At 36.4% G+C, this 23,887-nt stretch overlaps 1 long non-coding RNA gene across 1 annotated transcript in view; it reads left to right on the top strand.

Moving 5' to 3' along the window:
* LOC146767921 (uncharacterized) overlaps positions 1-23,887 on the top strand; it is a 137,811-nt gene extending 113,924 nt beyond the window's left edge. The window contains exon 3 of the long non-coding RNA XR_014953796.1: positions 1-23,887. This exon is cut by the window's left edge and continues 10,684 nt beyond it. This is a non-coding gene — a long non-coding RNA (uncharacterized LOC146767921).

Genomic DNA, 23,887 nt, shown 5'->3' with positions numbered 1-23,887 from the left:
TCATTTTAATAGACCTTGTCTTGTGTTCATGAAACAGTAAAAGCAAAGGTTTCATTGTAAAAGAAAATTACCTTACTTGCGCCGAGTTTTCTAATTACTGTGTCTGGTACCACCATTGAGTGTGTGGAGAATAGGAAAAGAGAGAGGAAATAGAGATGGTTATTAATCAACCCTTACTGGTAATTAAGGTCCTCAGATTCCTATTGATTTTTTTTTCCTTTCAGTTTTACATACCTTGATGTCAGATAAAGCAAATGGCAGGAGAAAAATCTCAGATGTAGACAAGTCACTTTTTTTTACAAACATGAGCATTCCATGACATTAAGTGAAGGAGGATGCAGGACTGTGGACCTGCAAACAGACCTTGTTTTCCCCAGAAGGGTTGTGTAGTAACATAAGGTGGACAAATCAAGAGACACATGGCTTCAGCAAAGAACAGCATCATTAAGCTCATCAGTGAACTTGGATTTACAAGTACCTCCTGTGGATTTGCTGAATTCTATATTTGCAAGGATGAGACAAGAATAGGGTCTTTCCTTTTAGGATGAATGAGCAGTTTGCCTACTTTATATAAGGAGATAGCTTCCCCTCTACCATGGACATCAATTATATATGTGCCCATGGCCACTGTGAAAGTGGCTGCTTGTCAAGAATGAAAATTTGAGTTTATGTAATATTTTCCTGTAGAGTCATAAGGTAAGAAGAAGCTGAGAAGAAATGCTTCTGTATTTAGAGGGAGAATGGCAGGCCATCTTGATGACAATGGCTCACAGGACTGATGCAAGGGCAGGGGAAATACTCCATTTCATGACAACTTTCTGCACTTCCTTTTCTTATTTCCCCATTAAAATTATAAAGAAGCTCAGCATGTAGCCATGGCTCTGGTGAAAATGTGCAGAAAATTAAATCTATTAATACAATTTTGAAGAAAATCTCGGTGGGTGATAAGAAGAGATGAAAGCTTATTAAAGCTGGAAAAGTATTGATCCCTGCTCTTTAATCTAACAGTAAATTTGACCACACTTTGTTTTACCAAAACTACCTGTAGAATATGAATGTCTCATAATATGTACTGCACATCTTCTTTTCCCCCTGCAAGTGTATCAGCAGTTACATTTTTCATCACCTTCTCATGGGATTATGGCACAGTAAAGACAAAGTATGACATGAAAACTAATTTACCTCTAAAAAGAAAAAAGAAGCCAGGCTATTTCCATAACATAAACATAATTTGAAAATCCACAAAAATACAAATAAAATTTATTTAGGTTTTCCTAATACTTTTAAAAGAGAAGAATTAAGCCCCAAAAAAGTTGTTTAACTGTGTATAGAGGTCATGACAGAATTTGTTTTGATTGGGTGACCTCATAAAATTATTCACCACTCCTGCAATTTTTTTCAAGACAGCTCAATAGAGTGTGATTCCCAGTTCCCATTAGAATTTAATGAGAACTGGGCCTGTAAGTCCCCTGGATTCCTTTGAAAATAACCCAGCCCATGATAAAATAATACAGTTCTGTGCATCCTTAATTTTTGACAGTTTGCTTGTGACTGGAATATTGATTGCAATAGCTACTGCCAAGCACACGGCTCCCATCACTCTCTTCTGCTTTTCCATTATGTCATAAATAGATTGCCCAGCTCAATAGATTATACAAATAACCAGGCTGGACCTCTTGCATGTGTTTGCTTAAAAAAAAAAAAAAAAAAAGAAGATAAGCCTAATAATAACCAAGCATTTATGTTCCTTGAACAAGTTAATTATAGGAATTTTAAATTATCTGAAATTAGTAACTTCAAAGACAAAATAAGGACCAAAGTAAGACCAGGTCCAACAGTAGTAATTAGAATCAAGTCAAAAGGAAGCCTGATTGGACAGTTCAAAAATATTTGTTCTGTGCAAGAAACCTGGCAAGTGTGTGGTACCCAAAAGGCGAGTTCAATTAAAGCTTTAGAAAGGCATAAAAATATACAAACAGAAATATTTAGTATCCTGCTAAACTGAAAATGCATTCATACTACAATGAGAACTGAGGTAATCACCTCAGCTCTAAACAATAAGAATAAAGGAAGAGAGTCGTCAAAAAATATATTTGGGAATGGCCAAAGCCTGGCAGTCCTGCCTACCTATCTCAGTGGGCTGGATTGATTTGGATTACTGACATTTCAGGGAGGATTTTCAAATAGATTTATTGAATTTTGGTTTTTTCTGCCTTGCCTTGCCTTTTCTTTTTTTCTTTTTCTTACTCATTTACTTTCTCTTTTTCTTCCTCTGGTAATTTAAATAATAACACTACCTTGAAGCCTGTCAGGAATGAGGACTCCATTGTGTACCCTGTGTGTAGAGCCTGCTGTACAACTTAAAAATACAGAAATGTAGTTTGTTTTACTCAGATGCTTCTAATTAGGTTGAGATAGGACAAAACTGAGATGCAGTAGAAGTGAATGTCCAAGAAGTCAATGGTATGTCAAAATGCACTTTAAAGCAAACTTAAATATCTTTATATGGGCTGAAGTCACCCTTCTAAACATAATTGGCCAGACAAAATCGGTCACCCAAGCAGTCAGGAGCTTAAATACAGCCCCTGTTTACCTGCTGCCAGAGGGTGCTGGTTTGTTTTCTTTGAAGCTGTTGCAACAGAAAAATATTAAGCACCAACTTAGACTAATGAGATGATGCATGGATGATGATGATGATGATGAAGCTTTCTCCAAAATATCTGCACTGCCACCAAACAAATTACAAGTACACTAGTTGGAAAGTACAGTGATTACATAATGGTGGCAGATGTTAAACTGACCTGAAATCAAATGAAAAATGAAAGACAGATGGAGGTTTATGGTGAATGAACCTGACATGATCTCAAGAACCTGACATTTGATTTGATGGAACCTGGTATTTGATGGATGCCTTTGGATGGTTGTAGATGGATGACAAGGGTGAAATTATGGAACTTCAGAATATTGTTTTCCAGTAAATTTTTATTTAGGTTCTATTGACTTGAACAGAGATAGTGGCTGCAAAGCGGAAGATTAGTTTCTACCTGCAAATTAGCACTAATTATTTATAATATTGTGCTGGACTGAGACCAATGGTTCAGGAACAGGCTCAAGAAGAACAGTTAAGTTTTCATTTGCATCATGGGACACAAAGCCCCAAAGCCCCAGAGCATGTTTGTGTGCAGTGTAATTTGAACAACAGTTAATGCTGCATTGTTGACTCCTCTACAAAACCTGTACCTGAATATCTGCATTGAGACTGCATTTAAAGTAGTAAATTAAAGTATAATTTAAAAGCTCAGTCTCAGGGTGAAACAGACTTTCAGAATCTTCAGCTGCCCACACCTAAACAGTCCCAGCTGAAGCACAATCTCTTTTGTTTGCAGTTGTCTGATTCTACAGAAAAAAATAGAAGGTAGATTATCATGGAGATATTTTAAAGTGACCATTCTAAAAATAATTATGCCAGAACTGCAGACAGTAGGGATGAATAAAAGTTCTTTTTGCCTAACTTCAGGTTCACTTCAGCTTCCTGGATTTTGCACATTTACTATAGGCACCCAGAACTGAGTCTGTTTGAAATGGAAAGATGTGGAAGAGAGGAAATATCTGAAGATGAGGAACAGCCTTAAAACTATGGACAAGATATCCTCAGAGAGCAAAACTAATACAGCCACACTGTGAATAAAAAGAACAGAGATAGTGTAGGGAGTATAGGTCAATGAACATAAGGAATATGAGGGCAAAAAAGTGTCAGTTTCCTCAGCTATTTCTTAATTTGTGGTTGGAAATACATTTAGTCACAAATTATGCACTAATAGTTTATTAACTATGTACTTCTAGACTCTCATGTCATTACTCATTTCTGAATGTATCCGATATGATGGCCATTAATGAGTTTTATATTTTTCTAATAGCTTTGCCAGCCCTGTACTATGACTGCTCCTTTATTGACCTTCTTCTTGTCATATGCATGTGTTTTGATCAACTTTGAATTATTAGCATTTAAATATGCCAGCAGAATATTGTAGTTTCAGAATACAATGCTGTTCGTAATAAAATCATTAATGTGATAAGATGCAGATCAAAAGGAATGTACACCAAAGAGAATACAAATGATACAATACTGAATTAATATGAAAAGATAAAACACATACAACAATAAGCTTCCACTAATAATAGTGGGCTTATTAATGACAAAATTTCTTAAACATATAATGGAAAGTCAAATAAGGAGCATTGCCCATAATATAAATATGCTTCAAAATGAGACAATGTAAACATTGATTTGGTATTTTTTCTTTAAGCATGTGTCAAATTTACTAATTTGTCAAAAGTCCTAATTTACATATATATACATATGTAAGAGATTCATGTTTATGGTAGTAAATGGTGTAACAATTGTTACTTTAAAGTGATCATGCAGACTACTCTCCTCTGGGCTAGTGAGTCATTCAGGGAGTCATGCAAAATTAGCCCCATAGAATGGACTCCAAGCCATACTCACAGCATGTGGGTTGGTAGATTATGTGTTCTTTCAAAGAGAGCTTATTGGGAATGTTCTTGATAAGGCATCTTTGCTGTTCAGGGTAATTCTGATGTAGGTGATGTGGAGATGTGGGGACACGGAGAAAGGAATCTTCCCAGTCCCAGCCTGAGTTCCAAACCAGTGTGCTGTAGCTATTCTCTAGTGAATGAGCAAGTCTTTCACCAAAGTTTTATTGAAAATGTTCCGTCTCAAAACTGGCACTGCCTGCTTGCCACAGTTATGTTGTGCTATCATGAGTATCATGACACCAGTATCAGCTTTCTGAATCTTTTCCCAAAAGCAAAGAGAAAAATCATGAAGCATACAAATTTTTGTAATTAATGTAATATTTCTTCATAGTGCCTCTCTAGCTATCTTCAAAATAATTCTGTTTTGGTCTGGGTCTTTATCATCTTTAAAGTCTTTGTAACAACATTGTCAATATGACAGATGTTCTTGTGTGTAGCTGTAACTCAAAACAAGAGCAATATATTGCTGATATGATATATTTAGATATAGATAGATATAACGGAAAACTCACATATGGGCAACCATAAGGATAATACTAATTCCTACATCTTCTATATTCTGAAATGCAAAGTTCCAGCCCTTAATAAGTGACAAAATTCTCACTTGTCCGCACAACAAAAATATATTGTCCCTTCTAAATCCATTCCTAGATTTTTAGTAGTATAGACTGGTAAAGAACATAACTAAATTGAGCCATAAAAATTGTTTCGCCTGTGTGTGCGATTTCAGAGAGAGGAGTGGATAAAATGGATTTATTCTCATAATGTGAAACTGCTTTGTGTATCAGAAATTGCATAGTTGACAACTGCACTTGAGTTACAGTAAAGATTTTCAACATTGCCAAATGGCACATCATGTAATTCCTGGTCTAGTTTAATAAAATTGAAGTGTTTGGTAACAATTTATGGTTATTCCTTGAGAGTTTCTTAATCTATATTTACATTAACTTAGAGTGGCTGAGATGTGTGAATTTTAATCCTTCATCTAGAAAGTTATATAAAGCAAATATAGGGACAACATCAGCAGAAATAAAGTTACCAAGAAGAGAAGGAAGCGGTCTTTAGGGGGTGGTTTCACTACAACTCAGTAGATTCACCTAAGAAAATCAATTGCCATCCGAGTTTATTTGGGTATCTAAGACAGAAAAGGACTTGAAAATTACTTGAAAATTTCTAAAAGTAAGCAATAGCTGTGAGAGGAAGCAAAGAGACTCATACCTGGAGCTGTAGCACACCATCAGGGTTGTGGCTTAGATGTATCACTGGATACTTGAAATAAAAATCAGTTCTAGTGATGTCTCAATAAAAAGGAAGGCCTGATAGCTTTTTCTTTGTAGTACAAATAATTCACTCAGATCTTTGGAGATAGGACTCACAAATACAGCTGAGAATGTTTTGAAAATATCTGATCTTTGCTTTTGAAAAATCGTGTTCTCAGTTGCAGATCAGTGCTTATGTGGAAACTGAAAAGTAGGATTACCTGAGCCGTGTTTATAAAATATGCCAACAGCAATGACAAAAAACCACTTAAATACTCACTTTTTAATAAAGAAAAATTATTTTATGATTAGGTTGTTTACAGGAATTGTACAGGAGTGGAGTTGGAGGGCTGGTGCTGTAAAGAGAAGATTGCTCGTAAAAGCCAGGAGAAAAGTTTTGATTTCTCAAGTGTGACAGAAGGGTATGGTTCTGGGAAACATATGTTTACAAAGATTTGAAGCTGTAAAATGTGTAAATCCTGAAGAGGAAAAGAGTAACTAATGGAACCCAGTTTCCTATGAGTTTGTGCCCTCATTCAATACAGACTGCCATCTTCACAATTACTCTTTTTTTTTTACCTGTGGTACTCCCCTGAGCAAACAACAATATTTGTGGTGGGTGACCTGGTGCTCCCAGACCAGCTCACTCCATGCTGCTATGTGGGTTTGTCTGCTTCTCTTCAAGTGGGGGTAGTAATTCTGGAGTTTCATCCACCTCGTTTCTGATTTTTTCCTCACCATTCTCTTAATAACTTATCTTTGAGATTCTAGCCTCTGTTTTAGATCTGATAAACAAAAAAAAAGTTATTAGAAGGGGGTAAGCAGACAGACAGCCATGATCAAGCAAGCATTATTCATTTGAAAACTTGGCTAAAGAATAAAAGATATAACCTCTGTGAATGAAAGCAAAGAATGAATTATTTCTATATATGCTGCTGAGCAAAAATTTTTAAGAAACATTGTTACGCAATAATGCTGTACTTGTCCTGAACAGATGATCCAGAGGCTGAAGAGCATATAATTGAACATGGAAGAACAACTAGGGTAAACCAGTCCGCAGTAAACCAGCATCGACCAAGCTTTTTGAGGAAAGTTAATCATAGATGACCAGATACGCTATAAGTTTATTAATAAAACAAACAAACAAAAACCTTACCAATCTGAAGTAATTTTTCTGAGCTCTTCATTACTTTACTAGATGGACACTGTTTTAAATCTGATGTGCCTGAGTCAGCCTCTCAATTGTAACAAATAGAATTGGTGGCCTAAATTCTGATAATTTTTGCACTATTTTCATGGGTAAGTTTTCTGAAGGCCAGGAGTTATTTAGATTTGCAGAGTAATCAAGAAACCAGCCTGGGGACTTCTCATATCATCTTTTCTTGATCCTTGCTGTAAATTACAGGCTGACAATTTACTGTACTTTCTTAAACCATAAAGATGACAGCTATCATGTAAATACAAAATATTATAAATCTATCAAGAATGTAACTGATTAGACAGCAAAAAATTAATCCAAAATCAGAGCCTTTGTATTTTTTTTCTGAATCTGTTAGCCAGCTTGAAATAATTTCCTGTTGTCACATGCTTTTTAAGAAAAGGAATCCTTAGTTAATGCAGAAAACCTTTACAGCCCCAGCTATTTTGGAAAGATTTTGTAGAGTTTGTTATTCCTGCTGTGTAGCTTATGCATTTTTTTGACAGGATACAAGCATGCAAACACACATGCATAATGTAGGAAAACGTTCTTCCTTATTCAGTTTCACTAGGCATAATTCTAGGTGTGATAGACAGTTTTAGCATATTTATTTATTTATATAATGGAAATATGATAACCAAAATTATTACCATTTGAGAAGTTGTTATTTTAGTGGAGGAAGATAGGCAGCCTTTCCAGTTTCTGTGACACTGTGTTATACATTTTAGAATAAATTCTTGAGAGGGTTCTTTCATTAAATATCTCTTCCAATGTCTTGTTCTTGTTCATGGCCTCTAGTTGGTATTAAACTACTTTAAAATCAGGAAGTGTAAAGCCTGGAGGTTTTTTTAAACTCATATAAACCCCGGCTATGCTCTGACAATGTATATACACATTTAAAACTAGAATGATAAATCTGAAATGTGCTCTGGTTGTAAGAAAAACTCTTAAATTGGAACAAGTTGCTTGCCATGTTGCTTTTGCAGATCCATTGCTGCCCATATACAAAGCGCCCAGCTAAGAAGTATTTCTAGAGTGCTCATTGTGTCTTGTTCTTTGTTGATTTTTCTCATTCTGTGTATTTGAACTACTTTAGCTGGAAGTACTTAGCTGAGAGATTCACAAAAAGAACACATAGCATGGGGTGGGTGACCTATGAAGTCAGACATGAAAGATTCCTGTTTGGCTATTTTTCAGTGCTGTTTCAGTTGAATCTGAGGCATTACCAGCTGTGACACTGCACAGCAGTCATTTTGTTTCCTTACACTAGCTAGACAGATTTATCAATTTCTTTTTCTTGTTATGATTTTTTTTTCAGTTGTTGCTCTAAAAGAGAAGAGGAAAGAAAATGCAATATTGGAATCTGGAATAAAAATGGATTCTCAAATGCCTTTTACAATTGATGCTCTGGGAGGAGGGTCACAATACAGAAATTTCTGAGGCTGAGGTAGAACACCTATTTAATGGGTTCTTTGGCAAATGAAATAATTTCTTGCTAGCAAAACCAAACTTTTCTATTTTTTCTTTTTCCAAGTAAAAGCTGCGTGATAAAATGGAACTGAGGATCAAAGTTTAAATACAGTTTGCTCTGCCACCTGGTTTTGATCTAGAGCTCAAGCATATGACAGGCAACACTCCCACTGACATGGGAGGGAGACCTGGTAAGGAGGGATAGAGCAACATGTCTCCCTGTTTCTCAAATTGTGAAAGGTTTGATAGCCTTGGAAAAATAAGTCCAAGTTCTTTATTCACAAAGGAAAAAGATGGCAGAGCAATCATAATAAAATCTTCTCCCTCAGTGCTTTGCCCTTTTGTTTCAGGCCTCCTTTATCTGAACTGTCTGGAGGGGGTGAGGAGATCACTTTGCCTTTTGACCAGTTCAGTCTTTGTCCCACAGCTGACTCTGCACTGGGGTGCCAATTGTGGTTGGCATCTTTTCTTGGGTAGTTGCCACCTGTCCATTACAAACTGGCCAGAGACCAGGAATTCACTTCATATTGACCACAGAATAGATGTCATAGGCTCAAATTAACATTTTAGACACTGAGTCCAGGTTTGAAATGGCAATTTAGAGAAGAAAGGCAAAGTGTCTCTTCCTTCTCAATCACTTATTTATGGAATTACTGTGTATTTGAGCTACATTCACTTCCACTTGATTAGTCTCTGTCTGTTGTAAACTTTTTCTACATAATTATTATTTCTCTTTTTAAAGAATCATCAAAGGTCTGAGGCAGATTAGCACCCATCTTCCTACAAGCTGTAAAAACCTTGGTTTGTCTTTCCCAGCTGACAGAAGACATTTCCTTCCAGTTTTTGTGGCTGGATTAAGGGTCCATACTGATCTCAAAACCAGCTTGACCCAAGGAATTATAAAGGCCTGAAAACCTATCTTTAGTGATCAATTGGAAAGCATCATTATTTTGAGGTGTCATCACCATGGGAGAAAGATCACATTAAAAGCAAAAGAGATCAGTATTAGAGATAAGAAGAGACATAAAGATGGGCCAGAACATTAAAAAAAACAAACCCTAGGTAGTTGATCAACTAATTTGGAGAGTCTGTGTATTGTTTTTTTTTTTTTTTTTACAAGTTGTTGAATTGAGTATGAAGGGACTTTTTAGGGGATGGATTATTTGTCACTGTGTATCAGAATCTAGTTGGTGATTTAGGGACTTGTCAAAATGGCACAGCTGTATCCATAAGGTCTATGGTACTAGTGATTTGTCTGTAAGGTTGTGGCATTAAAGCAGCTATGATATATAAGGGCATTGGTAATGTACTGTACTGTGGACATCCAGAACGAGATATAGATGTACTAAATCTACCACTGTTCTGTCATAGGGAGTAGCTGCTATAATAGTATACAAAGTCATAAGCACAGAGAGAGAATTAAAAACACCCATAACCCAAACTGCTAAAATAAGCATTCCTGTCACGTTTGCACAAGAACTTTTATTCAATAAAAGGAAATGACCATGAACTGAGAGGAAAAAATAGCACTGTTGGCAAAAAGGTATTTTCACGGTGTGAAAGATAGAGATGGGAATACTTCTCTTTTTTTAACCTTTATAAAACCCCAGGGATTTACAATGATTTATACTTATGAACCTAGATCTGCAGGAGAACATGGTGCTTTGAAATAGTTTGCTTTGAGATACCTTGCTGACCAGTGCAATCTTGAGGTGCTGTTTGCTGCAGTGTCTAAAATGCACTGCAATAGCATATTTCTTTGGTTTGGATAAACTCTGCAAAGTGATGTGCAGCTCTGTGAATTAAAAAAAATACCAATTAGATTTACATATCTGTGTTACAATGATAATCTCGAGTGTTGTACAACAGATGATGTTAGTCTGTTGGAAAAGTAAGAACCTCTTGTTTTTTCTTGTCTGACAAATGGATGTGCAAAGCTGTCTATCATTCTAGTAGTTACCTTTGTGGTTGTAAAAACTGCAGTCAAGTTTCCAGTTACATTTTGATCTTCCAGGTTTTGGGTTTTTGTTTTGATTTTCTTTTTCTTTTTTTGGTAATTTTTATAGCTTGCTTCATTGCAGCAAAATTGTTCAGATCAAGAAAGAACATCTTGTTTTCTTACTTTAGCAGTACCCACCCACCCTGGCCACCAGTCAAGGTCTCAGCACTGATATTGATTTCATGTTTGACATCTTTAATGAAATAAAGGACCTCATTGCATTCTTCCCAAGGGAAAGAAGTATCCACAGTAATCACTTTTCTCTTAGGACTGAAGAAAAATATTTCATTTTTCTTTCATTCAGACAATGCACTACTCATGTTTTTTGTTGGAAATCTGATCCCTGTAATTTGAAAAAGAAAATTTATATTGCAGTGAGAACAATGATTAGTTCAGAAAGAAAAACTGTTTAAGACAGTGATTTCAAGGAAACACAGTATCGGCTTTTCAAACTATGTACTACCTTAGTGCACTCATCACACATGATCAAATGTAATGTTTTGTCAGGTTTTAGACACATTCCTATCAGAGTTACATCTTTTACTTCATCAAACTAAGGCTCTGCTGAAGGACAGATTGTACAAATAAACATTAGTTGGAATGTTTTTAAAGAGGAATTGTTTACTGATTGAAATACAAAAACTGTTGCTCATGCTTGCAGATCAAATTACATGCTTAAGAGAAAGCAAGCTACATAATTTGTTGACTCATGACTCATAAGAAATGTCAGGCTGTATCTTTTGATGTGGAGAGTTGCAGAATCTCTTGTCTTTATTAGATGAAGCAGTAGACAAAAGCTTTTTCTTAAAAACAGTGTCAATATACATAACAATCTCATAGCCATGAAACTGTAATCCCTCTGTGAGGGTGAGTTGTGGAGAGGATGATCTGTAACATTCAATTTAAGGAGTCTTTTGTATTAAGATTATACCTATGTTAAAGTATTATACCTATGTTAAACTCCAACTGAATTCCTAGAGGGAATTTTTTGCCACATATTGTCTCTATTTTCGATTACTTAGAGCAGCCTTGCAGTGTGAAGCCAGTCTTCAAAATAAGACAGTGTAGAAGGAAGGACATTGAGGTGTATCTGAAGGGTAAGCATGGAGGTAGAGGCATAAAAGCAATGTCAGATCAAAGACCAGCTGGGCTCAGACTCCCATCTTCCGGCAGCTTATAGGGGAGCACTTCAGCAAGGAGAAGCACACAGGGATATTTGCCCCCTGGTCATCTCTGCCATACTGTGGCTTGTGACTCAGGAACTTGAAGTCAGATATGGTGTCTTTGCCCTTTACAGCATTTATGACCAATATCACAGCACCATCCAATTTCCTGCAACACTTGGGAGCTCTGTGGCCCTAGAGAGGTTATATAGGGTTCTCCCAGAGGGGTCCTCCAACATGTTAATGCTGTCTCCTGTTTGTGTCTTTCCAAGATGTCTAAACTACAGACAGGGATGGAGGACTGAAATTTATGGTTGAGGAAGAATGGAAATATATTGACAATTAGCTCAGAGTATTTTTCCTATCCATGTCTATGTTGCTTAGTATTTTTCAATTATAGTCTTATATGTATGGTTAATAGTTCTTGTTGCATCAACAAAAGTTTTATGAAAGAATAAACATGGCTGAGTATGAAGCATGTACAAGATACATAAAAACACCCAAGGGAAAACTTGACCAATTAAAAATCATTTTCTTGGAAGGGTCTACCTGATTGGACATAACTGTAGTGGTATACTTGATGAAGTAGCATTTTCAGTGCTCTTACCTCAGTCTTACACTCTAATGGGATTATTTTATAATAAGGTAATGGAATCCTGGAACTCCAATAAGAACTGAAATGGAGAAAAAGTATTTTTCAAGAACATAGAAGAAAAACTTCACCTTATATTTTCCAAGATTCATGAAATAGAGATTGTGAATTCCAGATGTGTAAATATCTTAAGATAATCTGTTTTTTAAATAACAGTCTATTTTCCATGAAGTGTAAAGAAGGTATAGGAATTTAATGAAATATTCTTGGTCTTTGTGATTCAGCAGCATGGTCTAACCTTATAGTTGATGTTATTTTGACCAGAAAGTTTGACTAGAGACCTAAATTATGCTGCAGTCCTGTGATTCTCCATTTATATGAAAGCAGAACAGTGTCTAGAGCTCTTCGAACATAACACTGACTGAAAAAAAAAACCTCACAACTTCATACACCCTTTTTTTAATAAAGCCTTGAGGATGTAGTCAGAAATTTAAAATACTCAGGAAAGATAGCTGACTCCTATTTTGTAAATTTCTTTTTGGGAATAAATTTCTGTCAAGTTTTGAGATCTGTTTTCTACTTGGTTCACCATAGCCACAGATAAATATGGAGAGAGTGGGATTAATGTGACAAAACATAGATATAATATTGTACAGTTGTTTACTGTCAGGCTAGTCACCTTAGATTGTCTTAACAGTAATATAGAAAATAGGTGGTTTTGGTACAAATAGCTTAACTTAATTTAGGTATCTCATTTAAGGTAAGAAGTATTGCACGCTGGAAGGTGTACTTCTTCCTCCTGACTAAAAAGAACTGAGACAGCTAGCTCAAAAGTAGAAACCCATCCTTGCTGACCCAGATTAATGGCAAAATAAGTTGGATAAAAGGATAAAATAGAAGATGATGATTTCATTTTCATGCCAAGGATTGAGAGAATGAGTTTGTTGCTGCATTACAAAAAGATTGCAAAAGCCTTTTGCGTATTCCAGCCTAAAGATGGGAGATTAATCCCTGTTCAGAGTCCTGTGCCAGTCATATTTCTTGCATGACTGCATCATTCTGTTACAGTAAATAAAAGCTTACATGTAAGCTTCACCCCAGCAATAAGACCCATACAGATCTTCCCACTTACCAACCAGCTGCATCAATGTCAGTGGAGACATGATTGCTGCAGAACAATATCTACTTGCAAGGCCACAGAGTGAGTAAAAGAACGGAACAGGACATTATCCCTTCAAAGAGCAACACAGAAAGCAGAGAAAGAACTTTCTGTGTGGCAATCACATGCTTTCATATTTTTTGTGCATATCACCCTGGTCATCTGCTGAAAGAAGATCCCCCATGTTTTTTTAGTTATGTTGTTGATAAGTGGGTGAGGGATGATACAGCTTGATTTGTCCTGGAAAACCTTCTCTTCATTTTGCATTTCTATGACTCCCCAGAACATACTTCCTTTCCTTATGTAGCCTTTACCACCTCCCTGTACCCCACCCCACCCCGTCCTGCCCCTGCAGCCCCGACCTGACCAGACTCTGATTCCCCTTTGCTTCAGGCTTCATGAGAATATTGAAGGTTTATTTTCAAGCACCAGCCTTCTCCAATAGAGAATATCTAAGGTTATATTTGAAAACAGTGAATCATTACAGATTGAATCAAGGAAGGCAAGTATATGGATTGAAAGTCAAACAAGGAAAATCTGATGTGATTCTAAATAATTCAACCCATACTAAGAGCAGAAGGTAAAGCAGATTATAACTTCTACAGAAAAAACTGAAAAAAGGAACTGAAAAACAATCTATAAATCTATACTTTCCTTCCTACTGTCACTATTCTTTTCATATTTTCTGTTAATCAGTTGTTGAGTTTTTCTGTCACAATTTCCTGATTGACTTAAATATACTGATTTAAATGAATTAAAATTCATTGTTTACAGGCATTGCGTCTTTAGTCCTGAGCAGTGCAGAGTTCTCTGTGGTATCTGGGGTCAGTTCGACTAGATGCAATTGCAGCATTCATAGCAAGTCACACAGCCATGAAAGCATTTCTTCTTTTTCTACATTTCTGAGCAAGCCCATGAAGTTTAGAGAGATACTATATATGTATGAAACAGCATCCGATAAGTTCAGAAGAACAGAGATCTGTAAGTTTCTGTGTCTGTAAAATGTTTACTTGTGACAGTTTTGTAACACTCAGGGGGAAATTACTAGATAACCATGCAAATTATAGGGAGGTAACTGCATGTGCTGTAAGGCAAACACCTCTAATAGTCTGAGATGAATTCCCTCATGAGATTTAAAGAAATGCTGGTGTAAGTCTAGACATAATGGTTCTGTGTAGATAAGCTTGTTGACTAATTTCTTTCTCTTTAGAACATCTGTACTAAACCATCTAACACTTGAATTACAGCAATACCATAAAATCTCTAAGGTTTCTTTTATGGACTTGTTATGAACAAAAGCCTTTAGGATAAGTTATATGACCTGAAAGAGTCCTGGTCACTAACACATCACAAATAGACACATAAAACTCTGATAGCTATAAAATCAAAATAAAGTATATAAGTATTTATATCTACCATTCTATTGCCAGCAATCAAGGTATGAAGAGGTAAGCCCCAGCTTATACTGTTGCAAAGCTCAAGTAGCCAGAAACCCTTCCTCGTTCCCCAAACCATTCCTTTTAAAATGGTTTTTAAAGCAATCTGTCATAATTCCTAGCTTTTATGTCTTTTTATGTTTGTCTTTAAAAACATAGACCAACATTGATAAAATCTTTTCTCCGTCACTATGACAGTGACCCATTTAAACAGAGTAGGGCCGAGTCCTGTATCACTTGCTGAAATAGTAGGAAACATTCCATCAAGTTACTCTCTCCTCCAATTGCTTTTTACTGGTTTAATTTTTCAGATTTTGGGAAAATGATTTCTGAAACTACTTTGTTCTTTTACACATGAGCATTCAACTCCTATCAATATCTGACTGCTTGACTGCTTACAACCTAATCTATCACTAAATTTTGCCATTTCATATGCTGTCATACCCAGATTTGAGATTTGTCAATCAAAGCCATTGCCAGACTAAAACAGCTGTCCAAACCCCATAGTGCTAGTGATGGCTAAAAGCCATGAGGGGTCTGTGGATAAACAAAACATTCTTCCTGTTTCAGAGATTCTTTGATAGCTGCAAGCAGCTCTAATGCTTGCTGATAGATATCTCAGCATGGACATCATAAGGATGGAAATCATAAGAGGAAGAAGCAGTATCTGAAGGAACATAGATGGCATTAAGACATGTAAAGGAGAAATATTCCTTGAAGAAAAGGTGAATTCCCTCAGCAGTTCAACTACTCCTGAGCAGAGAGGAATATTTTATATATGTTTTACAGACCATCCTAGTAGATATAGCTTACAAAGAGTTAGGGTAGATATAGTTTACATAGAGTTAAAAATTATGTGCCAGTATCAGTAGTATTTTTTCCCCATTAATAATATAAATTATTTTTAGACTTTAAAATTTTCTTTAGAACACAATCATTATTACTTAAAAGCTCCTCTTGTTCCATCTCACTGACTTCACCTTTGCCTTTTGGTGCGAGTAAAAGATACAAATTACATTTTGCATGTGTAAATGTGGCTCTGTTTTTATTGCACTTTGGCCAGGAGAAAGTAGAAATTTAAAGTGCATTTTAATATTTGGGAATATATCAGCTTGGAGCACTGAAGAAAAAATACAAGACTTGGAAAATGAAAGGGTACAGAGAAGGACAATATCAGCACACTGCAAGGAAAACAAGTATCTGAGACTCTCTCATATTTGTTGCTGTTGTGTGCCATCTGTGCTAGGATGTGCATGAGAACCTTGTGACAATAGCCATCTTGCATAGCCAGAGGCAAGGAACGTCTGAAATGCACCTAGACCACAGAACAGCATTGGACATGGAACAAAGATATTGCAGATCCCAGATGCTCTCCAAGATTCAGATAAACTGGGTCTGCATAAGGTAATAACTCACCTTAGGTATCAGATTAAAGCATGGTGGTTCTTCAAATAAAGTTTTTATTCTCATTACTATATTTTCCCTTTTCCCAGTGCTTGATGGTAGGGACCAAGTAAAAACTCCTTTGGATCTTGCCAATTTACTAGTACAGTTTGTGTGGCAATTAAAATCCAAAAAGAAAAAAAAAAGGAAGATAATATTATTAACAATCCCAAATTGTTCCCAAAAGCACGATATTGGCTATGCAAACAGGTAGAATTTCTAGCAATATAAACCAAAATATTACTGAAAATCATGCCTAAGCTTTCAAATAAAATACATAGACAATTTAAAATTATACATGCAAGCTATCCAGTAATGAGTTATTTGGACTGCAAGGTTTTATGGATGAAATTGTAAAGTAAACATAAAATGTAAATATTCAATCCAAATTGCCTTAACTTTTCAGCCATAGAAACCAAACAAAATTATTTGCATGCTGTTTCTGAATTCTGAGGTGGACAGAGAGGTAGTTTGCTTCTGGGTCAGAGGGTGAAGTTTTGAATTAGCTCACAAAATGAGACCAGCCTGGCCATCCATCCCCTCACAGAGTTTCAGATATTTCTTGGCACAGGAATCATTTTGTTTCCCAACGTAACCTTGAAAACCTTGAAAATATGTTCAAGCAGCTTAAAGCAGCCTGTATATTCCTGAGGACTCTTCTGTGTGAAAGTGCACAGACAGACCTCTGCTCCGAGAGGCAGGGATAAAAAACCTGCCCCGGTGTTAGTGCCTCAGAGTAATGTAGATTAGAGGTGGTAGGTGTTGGGTAAACACTCCTTGATCCTGCTAATACATCTTCTGAAATACAAGTGGAGTACAGCTAGGTGGCTGGGAATATAGGCAGAGACCACACTGGACCATTTGCATCCATGTGAAAGGGTTTTCTGTAGATTGCCATTTTTCTGTAGATTCATAGGACATCTTTCCATGACCCTCTCCAGCAGCTCAAAGTGCAGCATTTCTAGGTCCTTAGCAATGTCAGTTGGCAGCTTTCTTTGAGGCTTTAACTTATACATGAAAGACACATCAGCTAAGATCTGTCTGTACCATAACTGGCTTTGCAAAATTGTCTCTTATTTACATTCTATTTACTTTTCACTTAATACTTGGGATCCACAAACTCCCATCATCATCTGATTTTGAGAAAATTATCTCTGCAGTCACTCTGCTAACTCTAAATTATTATTAGAAAAGCTACCATTATACTTCTTTCAGTTCATTTTTTCTGGGAAGATTTTGACAGAAAATTTAAGAAATTTTCTCATTGATCTTCTTGTATTTGAAAAATCTCTAAAAATATCTTTCTTAACCTATTTTCACCATTGGTCTCATTTGGAATATCTGTAAGAGGCATCCTCTACACAATGAATGAAAGACCAATTTTATGTCAGAAGAATAAAAGAAGAAAGAGGAAGGTGTCTGTAGAATGCCCCAAAGTGTTATGAGCCTGTGACCCTTGATACATAGGAGGGAATGAATGAAAGAGACCAAAAGAAACATAAGAAATTGCTTCAAGACAGCATGTTGCTCCTGTGCCAAAAAAGCAGATGGCAAAATGGATCATGAAGAAAAAAAAAAGATGCAAAGAATTGTTTCCCAGAAGCCAGTACGCAATAGGAGCCCCTTTTCTATCTCCAGCTTAGTTTCAGGTGGAGCATAACAAGAAAACTCTTCCAATCAGCCTCAGAAAAAAAACCCAAACAAAACAAAATAAAACAGACAAACAAACAAAAAAAAAAAAACCCAAGAAGCTACAGATATAATACTTAGAGATGTGTCAGTCAGCAGGAGATATTTTAACACAGCAATTTAAATGGTTTTCTTTTGAGGTGTTATTTTTACTTGCTTTGCAATGTCCTATTTATTAACTTTCCAAAAGTTTATACTGTGCTTTACTGCACAGAATACTTATTAATTCTTCCCAGGACATTTTTCTCCAAGAGATATACACTATCTTATCAATCACTTAACATCAAAGCCAAAACACTAAACAGAGCAGTAAATATACTTTTAGGGTTGTTGTCTATGAATTTGCACCATGATGTGATTTTGCTTAGTAGCTAACTGGTCAAAGTTCACAATTATGCCTTTTGTGTCTTACTCACTCCTAAGTTTTTAATTTGCTTCTAATTTAACAGGTGGCCACAGCCTTCATCAATAACATCAGGGACACTTGAAATACTGAGATCCAGACTTCTTGCAGTGGATGACTTGAATGGCTTCAGTCTAAGAAATTATATATTTTTGAAAGCAGGCTGTATCTGCTCTAAGATTGCAGATTCCAGAACTTCTAGGTTCTTCATATTACAGCTTTGTGGGTAAGGGTAGCCCAAAGAGTGCTGGTATTTACTGGTGGCATTGCAACTTTACTTACACTCTGTTCTCATTCCTTCCACTGCAGGCATCATTCCTGCCTTTTGGCAACCCACATTAATTTCTGTGAGACTTCCTTGACGATGAAGATACTAAGAGGCAAATCTGAGTCCTAAGTAGTGGTATTAAAATATGGGTAGCCTGTTAAATAATTCCCCATTCACAAGAGGATTAAAAGGGTACTGTTTTGCAGGACTCAGTTAATGGCTTTACATAAGACAGAAGAAATAGCATGTAAAGTTTAAAAATTAACCAGGATAAGTCTTACTTTTATGCACCCCAAAGATAAAATTTTCTGAGTTGTTATGCTTCAAATCAGGTCTGATTTTAGTGTGGCACAGCTATGGGGATGTGGCAAATTTTACATACAATATTAAATATATAGTCTCCCCTGTCTGAAGTCAGTAAGTCATCCCAACTATGCATCATAATTAAGATTTCTTATTTCCTGAGCTCAGAATGACCATTCTGCCATATACAGATGGTCAGTGAATGCTCTCAGCACCCATCATTTTCTATTTATTATCTGTCATCTTAACATTCTCATTTTTCTCTGCTATCATGGTGTTCAAGTTCCTGACAGCTAAATGTGTTATCTCTTCACCAGATACAAAACCATACTAGCAGCCTCAAATCTGATAGAGAGGGAGAAGTTATCACTGAAGACAGGGTGAAGAAAGACTGAATTATTTACTGGAACAAGAACAATTCACCCTCAAATTTTTGTAGTCCCTTGAAAATCCTAACAGTATCTCACAGTTCACAGCAAAAACAGTCCCCAGTGGCAGCAAGAAAAAGAGTATGAACAGTGCTGCCTATCCTCTGTACAGTGCATCTTTTCTTCACACAGCCGCTCACTATGAGGTCAGTGTGCATGGCAAAACCACAATACTGGGATCTGTATGTCAGAGTGCCTCCTAACCACATCATTTCTTAGTGCAGACACAGGGAAATAAAAGAGTGGGAACTTTCACTTCCTTTCTCTGTTTCTGTGCTTCCTCATGCAGTCTGGGAGAGCATATTAAATGTCTGGTACTGTTATCTGGAGCCACCTTGGAAAGAACAGCCCACAGACACAATAAACTATTATTCCAGTCCCCCAAAGAGGATGCCTACCTCTTATGAGTTCTTAATTATATCTGAGCTGTGCCTGAAAGCTGATAAAGAATCATAGACTTATAGAAAAAGAGAATAGTTTGGGTTGGAAGGGATATTTGAAGGCCTTCTAGTCCACCCCTCTTGCCATAAGTAGGGTCATTTTCAGCTAGACCAGGTTTTTCAAAGCCTCATTCAGCCTGACATTGAATGTTTACTGGGATGATACCCTCACCATCTGGGCTAGTTATTCCAGAGTTTCCAGATCATGTGAGGGAAACCACTGAGAGCATAAAACAAACCCATTGTCAGTGTTAGCTATGTAGACAGTGGAATCCAGGTTCTGTGTACCTTTTCTTGAGTTATTTAATTTACTATTGTAGTTATGCTCACTGAGTTTGAGGGTTATGAGAATGACTAGTTCTCACACACAGGTTGTTGGTTTAGCCTATTCACTTTTGTAAGACGTTTTCTTTATCAGTTTACTGCAACTTAACCTTATTATAAATGAAGACAGTGTGTAAAGATAATGATTTTCATCAGCAGAAAATGAAGTTTCTCTTTAAGTACTTTATGTCGTATTTATTTCATTGCTTCTATAAAAAAGCCAAGTAGAAAGTGTTGGCATGAGTATGATTTTTAATTAAACTTCTAGGATATCAATTTTTATTATTTAATTAGGGCTTTTATTTCTACAGGCAAGGCTAAGTGGAGATGTCATCAACTAGCATGTTAATTTAAAGGCATAATTCCTATAAATCCACCTATGTAATGTTTACACTTCATCCAGTAACTATGTTTTGGTGTAGTCACATCTTTGTGTTAGGGTGTTTAGAAAGTTGAAGACCTGTCTGTGTCATCACCCTTGATCTGTTTATTTGTTTCTCCCTATAGTCTTTTTCATTTTTCTGGACAGCAGTTCTCACTTCTGTGACCTCCTTTACACCAAAAGAGACAGTATTGACAAGGCTGTTTGTGTCCCCTGCTAAGAGATCACTTGACCTGGATTCCTGCTGCTTCTTATCCCTCTTTTACTTGCTTGCATACAGTGATATGTGCTTTGTGCACACAAGGTGAGAGAAGATTGAGCAGGAATAACCCAGAAACACTGGTCCAGAGGCATCAGGGAAGCATGAAGACCTATCACTGTGAGCCAGGAATAACCTAATATTGCCATCTGACTACTTCCCAGTGACATACATGAAGTAAGTTTGATGGTCTCATCCCAAATCCCTGTGGGCAAGTGACTACATCACAGTGACTAATATGGTAGCCAGGACTCACTGGCATTACTGGGAGCACCCACTGGCTGCCCAAGCACTGCACAGGCTTCTGGATTTGGTCACACCCACTGAGCAGGTTGAGGTTGGCTGTATGTACTTCCCCTGGACAAGGCTGGGCTCTCTTTGTTGGAAAGGTCAGCTATTTCACACTGTCACTGATGCTTTAAAAAAAGAGTCAAATATTTAGTGGTGCAAATTGATAGATAATGTAAAACATCTGGCCTTTGATGACCATGTCTGTTTTGCCTCCTGCTTCCTTGCCAGGAATAGATAGATCCAATTTTTCTAAAGAACCATTAGACTTCCACTAGAATCTATTTAACTAATATTTAGTTCTATGAATTGTATTGGTTGTAGAGTAAAAGGCACATTTATTTCTCTGCTCACATTTAAATGTCATTTCCTGTCTATTGATTCTCTTGGCATTGGTTACTGATCATATAACTCCCAAATGGTGTAATCCAAGCTGTTCATATAATTTGGCTTGAAATTTATTTTGAAAAATCTGTAATAATCTAAGTTAAATAAACATAACACTAGAAAATATACTCTAGGGAATGAATCTACATTGACAGGAGATGGATAAAATAGTTCTTTTCCATCTCTGCATACGACTTTCTGATTAGAGAAGGCAATAGCAAAAGATGGATGACTGCCTAATTGGATATTAGTAGGGAAAGAGTGACACATGTTATAGTATACTGCTAGAGGATGACTCTGAGGGTTGCAAAGTGAAGTATTTAGGGCAAATGAGCCCATCAGATTAGATAAAGTAAAAGAGACAGTTGGGATTCCAAGAGCTTCTCTGACTCATAATTAAGAAAATGTCTCCACAGGAGTCTGTGCTAAGTATATCAAAGATAACAAAGATGCAATATGTTGAAGGCTTCCAGCCACCTGTATGGAGAAAGCTGCTTTTCAAAGGTGGCCAAAAATGGGAGGAACAGCACTTGTTCTTGCCCTTCTTGAGGTATCTTGTTCATGGTATATGTCTGAAAGTATATATACCATAGGTATATATAAAGTTGGAAGTAGTTCTTGGAAAATAAATTTGATTTTTATTTCCTGTGTGAATTTCTGCTTTTACATTGAGAATTAAGACCTTCTTTGTGGTGGGAAAATAATTATGAAGACTAGAGAAAGGAAAATATGGGGAAAACTGAGCAACTGAAAGGGATTTCTAATGAGGAACTGCTGGATTTTTGGGTTCATTTGTTTTTACTTAATACTTAAAATCTGCAATTGGAAGTAAAACTCTGCTTTAGAAGACAACATTTTCTTTAATTATTCTTTTTTTCCCCTTCAGTGTGTTTTTTTATTGTTTTCAAATAATTACATTCATTGGTGCACTTAGTGTAATAAAAAATAGATGATAGCTTTCAACTTTTCAAAATTTTTAAACCCTGAGTTAGTCAATCACTTTGTATAGAATTTATGGAGTCCCATTCACTTCAGTGCTATTGTTCTACAGCCTTTATTCTGTACACTCTCCAAACACAGGACCAATGGAAGGATAGGGGTTGTTTTGCATCCTTCTAAAATCCTCTCATGTAGTTAAGTAGCTGGAGACCCTGCAGACTATAGGTTCCTAAATGTTTTGCTAAAACATGGGTATTCAGTTTATTCAAATACTGCTGAGACCTCAGACAGGACAGTTCAGTGAACTGATCACTTGGTTTCTTGAGGCTAGCAGCCTAATCAGTTCTCAGGTAGAGTCTTTACACTGTTGACTTTATCCTTATTTATGATGGATCCCCAGAACATTGCTATTACTCTGGAAAGGTCAGGGTTCATCCTCTCCTCTCAGAATGGCCTACCAGCACAATCTGGAGACCATGTGAAATCCAGTCTACTAGCTGACACTCTATACTACCTGTAGGCACTGTTTACTCTGGAAATCTGTAGGTTTTCTTCTGTTGGGTTATTGCTTGCACTAAAAGCTCTGACAATTTGTGTTGCTTCTAGTCAACACTAATTGTTCTGACAATTTGAGTTGCAGCTGATCCTGGTGGATCCCATAGTTTCATAAAATTAAGGGAACCTATGAGCCTAATTCTACTAAGGTGTGAAGTGAAGCATCAGTTGAAAGATAGGTCTCTAATGTTAGAATAATGTAATGCTGTGCTACTTGTGAATAGAAAATAGAAGATTCAGTCTAGACATGAGTAGGATGAATGAAATACTGCTTTAGGAGATTAGCAGCTGGACTAGGATGAATTTAAAAACCTTTCACCCTAAAATCCTGCATAATCAATAGTGAATTCTCTATCTCTACATCCTAGAAATAGCGTCTCTGTATTTATGAAATGAAAAAAACACAAAACCCTTCCAGTAATTTCAGTCATTTTAAATTGTCTTTCAAGGTACATTTTTATACATAATACAGACAAATGTTAAATTATATAAATCACATGTATGTGTTTAATTTTCATGTATACTAATATTTCAGATTTTTTCTTTATTTCTTATGTTTAATATTTTTAAACTTACACTTCCTTTTTCCTTTTGAAATCTACACAAAAATTCAACAAAAAGGTGCACAAGAGGACAAACAGCATAATCTTTCTGAAATGTAAGTAGAAGACTGTGAAACCACCTTTTGAAACTGAAATAGAATTGAAGCCACCTGTGTGACAAGGATATCTTTATCTGATTTTGGCATTTGTCCTAAGAAAGAGTTTGACATGACATTCCAAGGTATGGAGAATTCACTTGGAAATGTTTACAAAATAAGACAAAAGACAAGCCAAGAGGCAGGACTAGGTTCTTATGTAAAATCTACAGTGTTGAGAGTAGACGGCATGGACCATAACTCACACTATTGGTCAGTAAAATGGCAGTGTATTCATATGACAGAAAG

This window comes from Lonchura striata, chromosome 3, assembly GCF_050655825.1.
Source record: "Lonchura striata isolate lonStrDom1 chromosome 3, ASM5065582v1, whole genome shotgun sequence".
Taxonomy (NCBI): domain Eukaryota; kingdom Metazoa; phylum Chordata; class Aves; order Passeriformes; family Estrildidae; genus Lonchura; species Lonchura striata.
This window is presented reverse-complemented; position numbering and strand designations above follow the sequence as displayed.